The following is an 11,292-nucleotide window of genomic DNA, read 5'->3' as shown; positions in this document are numbered from 1 at the left end:
TTTACAGTTGTATATCATTTTGCTGTGAAAAGTATCTTCATTGTGATTCTTGGTTTGGTAGTGTCAGTGATCTAAGATTCTATCCTAGACATTGGGATTGTGGAAAAACAACATGGCATCAAAGCATGTCTGAGCTACTTTGAAGGGACAGTGAATCAGAGTGTGCACAGTGAAGTACAACTTAAGAGGGAGTTGGTCACATTGCAGGTGAAGCAGCTCACTACAATGTCGAAGTTGCAAGTTGGTCTCCGATATGAGGATAGGTTGGAAGAGTTGTCCAATAATAGTCCATGGAAGGAAAGGATCAATTTGCTCTTGCAGGTCAACATAATCTGGGAGTTCACCGAGAAATCCATCAAGAAGCCAACTAACCATTAGGAGTTGGAATTGTACGAAGAATTGGAGACGAAGGTGAGATTGATCATCCTAGATGGTGTGAATGTCCAGGAAGAACACCACTCATGAGATGTGGATGTCTCTTCAGAATTTTTTCCAAAATAAGAATGAGAACCTGATGTTGGTGTTGGAGGACAAGTTGAAGCCCACCAAGATGTTGTAAAGTGAAGGAGTGACTTCGTATCTGATGAGGTTGTCTCAGGTCAAAGATGAGCTTGATATTGTTGATGTGACTATTTTAGATTATGATATGGTGGGGATTGCTTTGAAAGGGTTCACTGAGGAATGGAATCCATTCATCAAATGGATTGTTGCCAAAGAGAAGTTGCCAGACTGGAATAGGTTATGGGACGAATTCATTCAAGAATAGTTGAGAGGCGAGGATCTTCATACGAAGAAGAAGGCTTCAGATGACGACATTGTGCTTACAGCAATAATGAAGGGTAAGCATAAGGACTTGAGTAAGATCAGGTGTGTCCATTGTGACAAGATGGGTCATTTTTCAACTAGATGTCTGATGAAGAAGAAGGTGGGAGATGACGATAAGAAGAAAGGGAAGCAGGCCGCCAGGATTGCCACTTCTGCTAAGATAGATGCTCTCCCATGAGATTGGAGGAGGAGGACTTTTCCTTGATCTCTCATTTCTCTTAGGGTACATCGATGAGGCTACACGATACGTGGATAGTAGGGCATCGAAACATATGACAAGGTCATAGGAGGTATTCAAGACTCTAGCTGAGTGGGACTCAAAGTTTCACATGGTGTTGGGCGACAAGAGTCAGAAGGAGATCCAAGGATCTAGAGTTGTTCAATTCAGGATGGAGTCACGAAAGGTGATGTGAGCCTAGGACATAAGTTTGTACCAGGACTCAGATATAGCGTGATATATGTCTTAACAATCGAGTGTAAGGGGTTTTAGGTCTTGTTCGAGACTAGGAAGTCCAGACTCAGGCCCAAAGGCTCTGGCTCTGCAGGTGTGGTGATTAGAATTAGAGAACATGGTTTATATAAGCTGACGGGCAAGCCTATGGATATTGGGAAGAAGCAGGAGAACCTAGTGTAGGTTACAGGGAAATAGGTGCAGGCTTCAAAAGAGTAGGTACATGTTTCAGAGAAGAAGGTCCAAGCTCTATAGGCTCAGAGGGAGTCAAGTTCTAGAGGGAGACTTTACAGCCCAAGAAGAGTGTGTGGTCAGTGGGGAGCAAGGGAGATCCTATAGCTACCAAGAAGGAATCATGAAGGGATAAGAAATTGTTACAGGAGAAGAAGAAGAAGCAATGTTATTCCAGAGACAGCGACACTTCCAAGAGAGGTGTAGTTCACACTACAGGGAATGTTGTAGTTGTGAGCCCCAAGACATGGGCGAATGTTGTGAGTAGTGACGGTGATGATGAGCTGCTTCCTAGTCTTGGAAGTACCTCCCTCACTAAGAGGGAGTGTTGATTTTTGATAGCTTGGGAGGTACTCCAAGCCCTAGGGTTCGAGGTTTGGAGTGCCACAATAGGGCATTACGGGATTGGAACCCAAGGTGCAGGCTTTTCACCCAGGCCTCTGGGTGTGAATCTGCGAGGGCTATTAGACATGTGATGGTTTGAGGTAATAGAGGATCCCGAGAGCAACCGTGAGCATTGAAAATCACTCAAATACGAGGTCTAGAACTTGAGATATGAATTCTTTAATGTAGTTGTGGGTTAATGTGGCACCTAATTGTTGGAAATACTGAGAGGGGGGGTTAATCAATATTCCTTAGAAATTATCACTTTTAAATATTTTCAGAGAATTAGTTAATCTTCAATTATTATTAATGTTTATACAATAATAACAGTAAATAAAATAACACATTAGGCACAAAAATTTTAGGTGGAAAACCCCCTCCAGGTCAAAAACCACCGAAGGCTTTTCTACTAAATTCTTTAATCTTTAGCCCCAACTGAAATGAAAGTAACAACTTCTTAGAATCCTAGAAAAGCATTCTTCTCCAGCTCCCACTGGAAGGACGCCCCAATGCCCTGGTTTCTTCAGTAATCAAGTTAATGGATGCCCCAACACCCTAGACCAACCTACCACCCTGAAGTGTTCATAGGCTCCAACTTGTAGGTGACTTCATGCATCTGCCTAGCACCTCCCTTCCACCCTATAATGACTGAAATGAGACAAGAGTGTGGATTCCCGTACTAGGGAAAACAATCCACGATACAATATGATTTACAATGATTTTGACTGAACACCCAATCACACTATGACCTGCAACCCAACCATGACATCATCCCAACAGAGACTCCTATACCTCCCAACAATGCCTTTTGGACTCTAGGAAGATTAACTCTATTACAATAATGACTCTTGCAATGATGACTCTTTTACAATGATGATTCTTTACAATAACGACTTTTGATAAGACGTGACGCTTCACACTGCTTCTTGGATCACTTGTAGTTGTTGATGCACTGTTGTGCTTGCTTCACATGATGGTATCTTGGTATTGCACGTTCTTCCAATATGTGTCCAAGTTGTCCTAGAGTGTCCTCCTTCCCGCAAATGCATTAACAAACAAGACCTTGTTGTATCATACTTACCCTTGTTGATGTATGGTCCTTGCTAGCTGCAGTGATATTTTGAATGCATCGTAGATATACTTTTAAATTGCAAGGCTTAAAACGCTTCAAAAGACTATTGTCTTTGATTTTTTGCTAATGTCCAAAGCACCTTTTTGTCTTCTTCCTTGACTTACCTTGATGCAGGAAGAATGTATTGCAATGTTGTCTTTGTCACCTTGAAGTCTTGATGGAACACACAACCCTTACTGCTCTTTTTCTATCCTTAACGATGAAACAATTTGTAAATGAAATTGTCCTGTACTCGTGCCACTGTTTAGCGTTGTAGTTCTCATTTTCTTTTATTCAACTACTTCACTGTAGGGTCAGGGTTTTGCTCATCATGTGGACTGTATTAAAAGGATATTGTTAATCTTTGTCAAGGAGACTATCTTAAGAAAATGTGTCTCTTGTGGCAGCAAATGGGACACTTATGCTACCTCACTGCCTTAGTGAAGCTTCTCTCTTGTAGCCGCATATGAGAAACACCCTTTTGAAAGGATTATGGCTAAAACAAGTTTGTGGCCTTACCCATCAAACTTCAGAACAGCATATCCAACGAATCACCAAATCCCAAAAATAATGTAATAAGCCCTCACTTCTGTGTCATTTTCATAAGGATAATGTCTAATGATCTACGTTACTTCCTTAGGGATGACCGAAAATAATCAAAAAAATAATGTAATAAGCCCTCACTTCTGTGTTGCTTTCATAAGGCTGATGTCTAATGATCTACGTTACTTCCTCAGGCATGACCGAAAATAATCAGAAAAAATATGTAATAAGCCCTCACTTCTGTGTCATTTCTCATTAGGTTGATGTTTAATGATCTGCGTTACTTCCTCAGGGATGATCGAAAATAATCAGAAAAATAATGAAATAAGCCCTCACTTTTGTGTCATTTTCATAAGGCTGATGTCCTGCACTCAAACAAGTCTTTAGCAAAATTAAACTTTCAAAAGAGATCAAATCCTGCCCCTTACTAATGATCTGCTTTACTTCCTCAGGGATGACCGAAATAAAATCAGAAGTAACCTTATGGATGAGTCATTATAAAAGTACATTATACAGAATGATGTATATTATCTCTTTTATAGACTAAGGTTTAATTGGAAGGCACTTGTAAATATTAACGTTAGAGAGTTTTATGAGGTACACGTTAGTGAGGCATATTAGGAATTTAGGAATTTAAAAAATTATTTTAAATGTGCCATGTAATCCAAAGGTCTCATATTTTAATAACTTAGTGATTCTTAATAAATACTAAATACTTTAAAAAATAGCTTTAATAAAACTCTTAATACTTATTACTTAAATAATAATAAATATCCTTAATTTAATTAATTACTACCCCTTATTAATATTTATATAGAAAAAAAATTCAATTCCACTAAAATTTTGAAGTCAATGATTGGCTTAGTGCATATGGTCCTACCCGAGAGTAAAGTCAATGATTGGTTTACTATATTTTGATTTTCAATTTATTCAACTTATACGAGGTGAGATTATAATGAGAATCCCTGACATATATTGACAATCATTGGGGAATAAGGTGATATCTCAACCCCTGGGGTTTTAGCCCACTAATGGCGGTTTCCAACTTCAAATGCAGATAACTCTCAAGCTGTGAAGAACTAGGAGGCGTACCATATATCAACGGAAACATCTCGATGAGTAGAATCCATCGAGAAGTTCTTTGATGAAAAATAATATGAGTTGTCAAGTCAAAATGCCCATGCAATATTGGGGTAGCCCCTGATGCTGCTTGGGTTGACATCAATGACAACCATTGTTCAACAATCTCCCCCTTTGGCATTGATGGCAACACAAGTACTCCCCCTATGATCATGACACCTCTTTGTACTGCCTTCTCTCCCCCTTTGTCATCAATTGAAAAGGGTAGCTCCCCCTGAAAAACATCCATCCTGCGGAACTGTACACACCTCCACTCCCTCTTTCTACTCGAGTAGATAAGATAAAGATTCTAATGAAAATTTGGGAGAATCCCTAGCTTTTTGCGAAGATACTCAAATGATTCACGAGATAATGGTTTGGTAAAGATGTTAGCAATTTGTTCCTTTGTGCCAACATATTCAAGCTTGATATCCCTTTTGGCGACCTGCTCTCTGAAGAAATGATATTTAATCGGAATGTGCTTCATTTTGGAATGCATCACAGGATTCTTGGAGATACTGATGGCACTGGTGTTATCACAAAAGATGGGAATAGGTTCATCAAACTTGACTTGAAGATATTGCAAATTTTGCTTTATCCAGAGAACTTGTGTACAACAAGTTGTTGCCACGATATCTTCTACTTCTGTTGTGGATAGCGAGATTGAAGACTGCTTTTTACTTAACCATGAAACAAGATAACAACCTAGATAGAATACTGCTCCACTGGTACTATTACGATCATCAACACTTCCTACCCAATCTGCATTTGTATAAGCTTGGATAACCAGATCATTTCCTTTGGGATACCATAGACCATATTCTGTTGTGCCCTTAAGATATCAAAGAATTCTTTTGATAGAAATAATATGAGATTCTTTTGGTGGTGCTTGGAATCTTCTTACTTGTCCAACTACCTGCATCACATCAAGCTGGAAGGCTGTCACATATAGGAGACTACCAATCATGGATCTATACAATCTTTGGTCCACATCCTTTGACGAATCTTCTAAGCTTAACTTGCAACTTGTTATCATGGGGGTAAGGACTGGCTTGCAATCTTCCATCTGGAATTTTTTGAGCATTTCCTTGATGTACTTGGTTTGATATATGAATATTCCTTTATCCTGCTGAGAAATCTGAAGCCCTAAAAAGTATGTCAACTCGCCAAGCATAGACATTTCAAACTCACTTTGCATTTTTGTGGCAAAGTCTTTACTTAATATGTCATAATTGCTTCCAAAGATTATATCATCCACATATACCTCGATAGTCGTTAGGTTATCATGATCCACTTTCACATAGAGATTGCTGCCAGTGCTTCCTTTCTTGAACCCTTGTTTATGTAGATACCTATCAAGACTATCATACCAAGCCCTAGGAGCTTGCTTGAGACCATATAGTGCCTTCTTTAATCTACAAACGTAGTTTTCTTTGTCAGTGAGCAGAAAACCTTTGGGTTGTTCAATGTAAAATTCTTCTTCCAATTCACCATTTAGAAAGGTTGACTTAACATCCATTTGGTAGACCTTGATTTTTCTCTAGCATGCATAAGCGCGAAACATCCTGATAGCTTCCATTCTGGCAACGGGAGCAAATGTTGCTTCAAAATAAATTCCGTCAACTTGTGCATATCCTTTGCAGACTAATCTTGCTTTATTCATGGTAACCTATCTGTCCTCATTCAATTTGTTTATGAAGATCCATTTAGTTCCAATAACATTTTTATCCTTTGGTCGTGGAACCAATTCCAAAGTGTCGTTCTTCTCAATTTGATCCAGTTCTTCATTCATAGCTTGTTAAGTTATGGTATGTTCTATGCTTATAACTGTTTACTTCTTTTTCTTATTATATTCCACAGATTAGCAATCACATGTACATAAAGTAAAGTGCAGATAGAACATTAAATGATCGACAGAGAACAAGCCAAGACAAGAGACACAAGATGTGGCGGCTAGCAAGGGACAAACCCCACAATGTGTGGGGAAACCCTTTGATCAAATCTTCTTTTATCTTCAATAATTCAGCAGAGAAAAATAGTACAATAAATCTGATTCATATCAGCAGTAGCAAACCCTAGATCAACAGCATCAGCATTAGTGGCTTCTTTATCAAACTAGGGCAGACGATATCTCACAAACTGACCGTCAGATTGACTTCATTCCACCACCAAAAGTTGCGGCTTCCAGAGGAGGTTCAAATGAACCTACAACATAGTTCAGATGAGGATATCTTCTAGGCCACGCAGGTCAATCTTTACTTCTGCAGTTGCAGCTTCAGTTTCAGCAGTTTCCGGCTTCAAACTAGGGTAGTCAATATCTTGCAAACCGTTCGTTGGATTGACTTCATTCCACCACCAAAAGTTGCGGATTTCAGAGGAGATTCAGATGAACCTACAACACAGTTCCAAATAGGAGATCTTCTAGGCCACGCAAGTCAATCTTTACTTCTGCAGTTGCAACTTCAGTTTCAGCAGCTTCCGACTTCACATGTGTGAGAGAGAGACCCATTTCTGCGCAGTATAGAAGAGACCCTTTTTAGCGCAGTAGAGAGAGAGAGATGTGATGAGATGAGTGAGTGCAAATGAGGAAAAGTCCTCTTATATTTATACACAATGTTGGTGTTTGAATAGATGTGACTGTTGGGCTTCTGATCCTACATGAGTTGTAGGTCGGCTTGATAATAATTCCATAATCAAAATAAATTCATATCTCCATGAATACTTATCGGAAACGGATGATCTTTATATCAATCCTACACCTCTCAACGAGAGGAATCTAATAAAAATATTATCAGCCATTAATAAGATGACCCACATGAAGTTTTGCCTTGGTTGCCAATTTTAACACTCCCTCTCAACCTCGGAGAACTTCATCTGCAATCTGTCTATCGGTCGTTACTATTCATCCATCAAATGAACTGCCCTGTACATCCTGACCCTTGCCCTGCTTTGCTCTATTCTGCCTGTTCTGCTTTGTCTTGTTCTGCCCTGTACTGATCAGTACTGTTTTGCTCTGTTCTACTCTGCTCATGCATTGTTCTGTTCTGCTCTGCTTTTGTCCAATTATGAAGAAGAAGAAATGATCGAGGATGTATCATACTGACTCAAAGTCAGTCTTAGAGTATGTACCACTAGACCCAGACCAGTCTCAACCAACCCGAAGTCAGCGTCATAGTGAGTACAACTCCACTGGTCCTAGACCAGTATCATCCTCCACTGACTCAAAGTCAGTCTCGGAGTGCGTACCACTGGTCCCAGACCAGTCTCAGCTGACCTGAAGTCAGCTTCATAGTAAGTACCACTCCTCCCACTGGTCCCAGACCAGTATCGCAGTCTTAGAGAGTGTACCACTGGTCCCAGACCAGTCTCAACCGACCCGGAGTCAGCATCATAGTATGTACCACTCTCACTGGTCCCAGACAAGTACTGCACTGACACGAAGTCACTCTCGGAGTATGTACCACTGGTCCCAGACTAGTCTCAACCGACCCGAAGTCAGCATCATAGTATGGTACAACTCCTACCACTGGTCCTAGACCAGTATCGCAGTCTCAGAGAGTGTACCACTGGTCCCAAACCAGTCTCAACCGACCCGAAGTCAGCGTCATAGTATGTACCACTCTCACTGGTCCCATAATAGTACTGCACTGACACGAAGTCAGTCTCGGAGTATGTACCACTAGTCCCAGACCAGTCTCAACCGACACAAAGTTAGCGTCATACTATGGTATAACTCCTACCACTGGTCCCAGACTAGTATCATTGATCCCAGATCAATGGAGGTCATCCTAGTGTACGGAGTACGGTAGATACAACGATGCGTCCATCGGTACTACTATGGTCCCTAACTTCATTTCCCTGCTCATTGATCAGATGAGAGGTACTTCCCATGAGTCCCAGACTACATGGGTAGGATGCCTCGACAGGAGAACTAATCAATCCTGTCCTCACAGGAGAACACATCAATCCTGCTACAATTGCCATGGAGAACACATCAATCTAGGCTGCCATGGAGAACACATCAATCCAGGCCTCACAGGAGAACACATCAATCCTACTACAATCACCATGGAGAACACATCAATCCAGGCCTCACAGGAGAACTAATCATCCTGCTACACAGGAGAGCGAATCATCCTGTTCCACAAGAGAGCGAATCATCTTGTCCACAAGAGAGTGAATCATCTTGTTCCAGTGCGCACCACCAGGGGAGGGTGAGTCACCCTGTGGTCGTATGTTGCTCCAGTAATAACCGCAAGCCCTCAGAGCTCCCAGAGCTCAATGTATGCAACATGTAGGACCCTTGTACAAGGGTTTCTTGATGACTCCAAGTTGTTTGGGAAAATCATAGATTAGATCTTTCCTCGAGGTTTTGACAAGGTGTATCAACCTGTACATCATCTTAATGTGATGGAGCATCCTTGCTCATCGACTTACCATATCCCAGATGATGTCTATCTGCTAGAGAAATCAACGAATACGAGATTCCTCAATAATCGAATCCCACCTCTGGTTGTTACAGAGAATCACAGTGGTATCCAATGTAAATCCAAACATCTCATTGAAGAGCTTCCACAACCAGACTACCTCACACGAGGTCATGCTAGCAGCAATATATTCTGCTTCGGCGGTTCTCAAAGCCACCGACTTCTGCTTCCTGCTCATCCAGGATATCGAAGCAGATCCCAAGGTGAAACAGCACCCGAAAGTGCTCTTACGGTCCACCACACTGCATGCCCAATCAGCATCAGTATATCCAAGTAGTCTCACATCTTCGGCAGTGTATCTTAACCCATTGTGCCACGAAGATATCTTAGAAGATTCTTGGCATCAATCCAGTGAGGCTCAACCAAATATGAGCTCACAATGCTAACTGAAAAACATATGTTCAGATGGAGGTTCACCAAGAACATCAATGCGAATGAGTTTATGAAACTCAGAGGCATTTCCCAAATCTGGTCCGACATCACTACCATATAACTTCTAAAAGTTAAGATCCTCGGGGTAGTCACAGGCTTGCAGTCCATCATACCGAGTCTTTCCAATATCATTACCACATATTTTCCTTGAGATAGGAAAATTTCCCCCGGCTTCTGCCACACTTCAAGTCCTTGGTCCTTCATTTCAAATTCAGAAGCCAACTCCCTCTTACATTTGTGAATGAGAGGGTTTGCACCTGTTAGAAAGAGGTCATCCACATACAGCACCAGTATGAGAGGCTTGTCATCTTCAACCTTAAAGTAAAGGTTAGGATCGGCTTCACTCCTAGTGAATCCCAGCTTCATCAAGTAGCTATCGATCCTCTCATACCATGCTCAAGGTGCTTGCTTCAGCCCATAGAGAGCCTTCTTCAACCTGCATACATGATATTTTCAATCAAATCCTTCGGGTTGCTCCACGTAGACCTCTTCTTTGATCGAGCCATGTAAGAACGCAATCTTGACATCCATCTGATGTAGGTTCCATCCTTGTGAAGCGACAAGGGCTATGATCGAGCAGATGGTCGTATATCTAGAAACAGGTGCAAATATCACATCATAGTCTATACCTTCCTTCTGGGAGAAACCATGAGCAACAAAACGATCCTTATACTTTTCCGTACTTCCATCTGTTGCATGTTTTATCTTGTAAAGCCATTTGGAAGTAACAACTGTCTTGTCCTAGGGTCTGGGAACTACTTCCCAGACATCATTCTTCATGATAGACTCATATTCTTTGGTCATAGCATCCTTCCATACTTAATGCTTGACGACATCTGAGAATGATGAAGGCTCATTTTGTATGATCGTGCTCATGATGGTCAGGTATCCCTGATACCTGTTAGGTTTCTTACTTTGACGGAAGGTTCCTCAGGGTGCAACATGTCCTTCAGCATCATCAAGTATCCCCCTAAGCCATGAAGGCCTCTTCCTAGAAGAGGAAGGCTCATGTGGATGAGGATCAATCAGATCCATGGGTTCTTCTACATCAGGCATTGATTCATCATCTTTTTCTTTCGGTTCCCTGGTGTTGGCTTCTTGAGAGCTCCTCAAAGTCGGAAGATTGTTCACCTTGCTAAGAGCCATATCTTTGTCAAAGGTGACATCATGACTAATTACAACTTCCCTTTGACCGGCTACATAGATTCTATAGCCTTTAGTATTTTCACCATAGCCCACGAAAATTCCCTTCTTTCCAGATGCACCCAATTTATTTCTTTTCTCTTTCGGCACATGAAAATATACAGGGCTTCCAAAAATTCTAAAATGAGAAACATCAGGTTTCTTACCAGTGAACTTTTCTTCAGGAGTCTTGGAACCCAATGCTTGATGAGGGCATCGAATTTTGTACATATACGGCAGTGTTTGTAGTTTCAGCCCATAGAAACTTCGGAAGTCTTTGATCATGTAGCATGGCCCGGACAGCTTCCACAATCGTGTGGTTCTTCCTTCCCGCCACACCATTCTGCTCAGGAGTATGTGGTGTAGTAGTCTCCCTCTTAATGCCAGCCTCAGATATGCCTGAGTGAACTAACTGTAATATATCAGAGGTCTTGCTTTGGCTTGAGGGGAACAGTCCCCTTTTGAGCTTTCCTTCGGCACATCCCGGACATATACCTTCTTTCTCTACTTGGAATTCGGGCATCCCT

This window comes from Pinus tabuliformis, chromosome 9 (assembly GCF_031772625.1).
Source record: "Pinus tabuliformis cultivar Carrire ecotype Pingquan chromosome 9, CPIR1, whole genome shotgun sequence".
NCBI lineage: Eukaryota > Viridiplantae > Streptophyta > Pinopsida > Pinales > Pinaceae > Pinus > Pinus tabuliformis.
The sequence above is the reverse complement of the archived record's forward strand: the minus strand, read 5'-3'. Positions refer to the sequence as shown.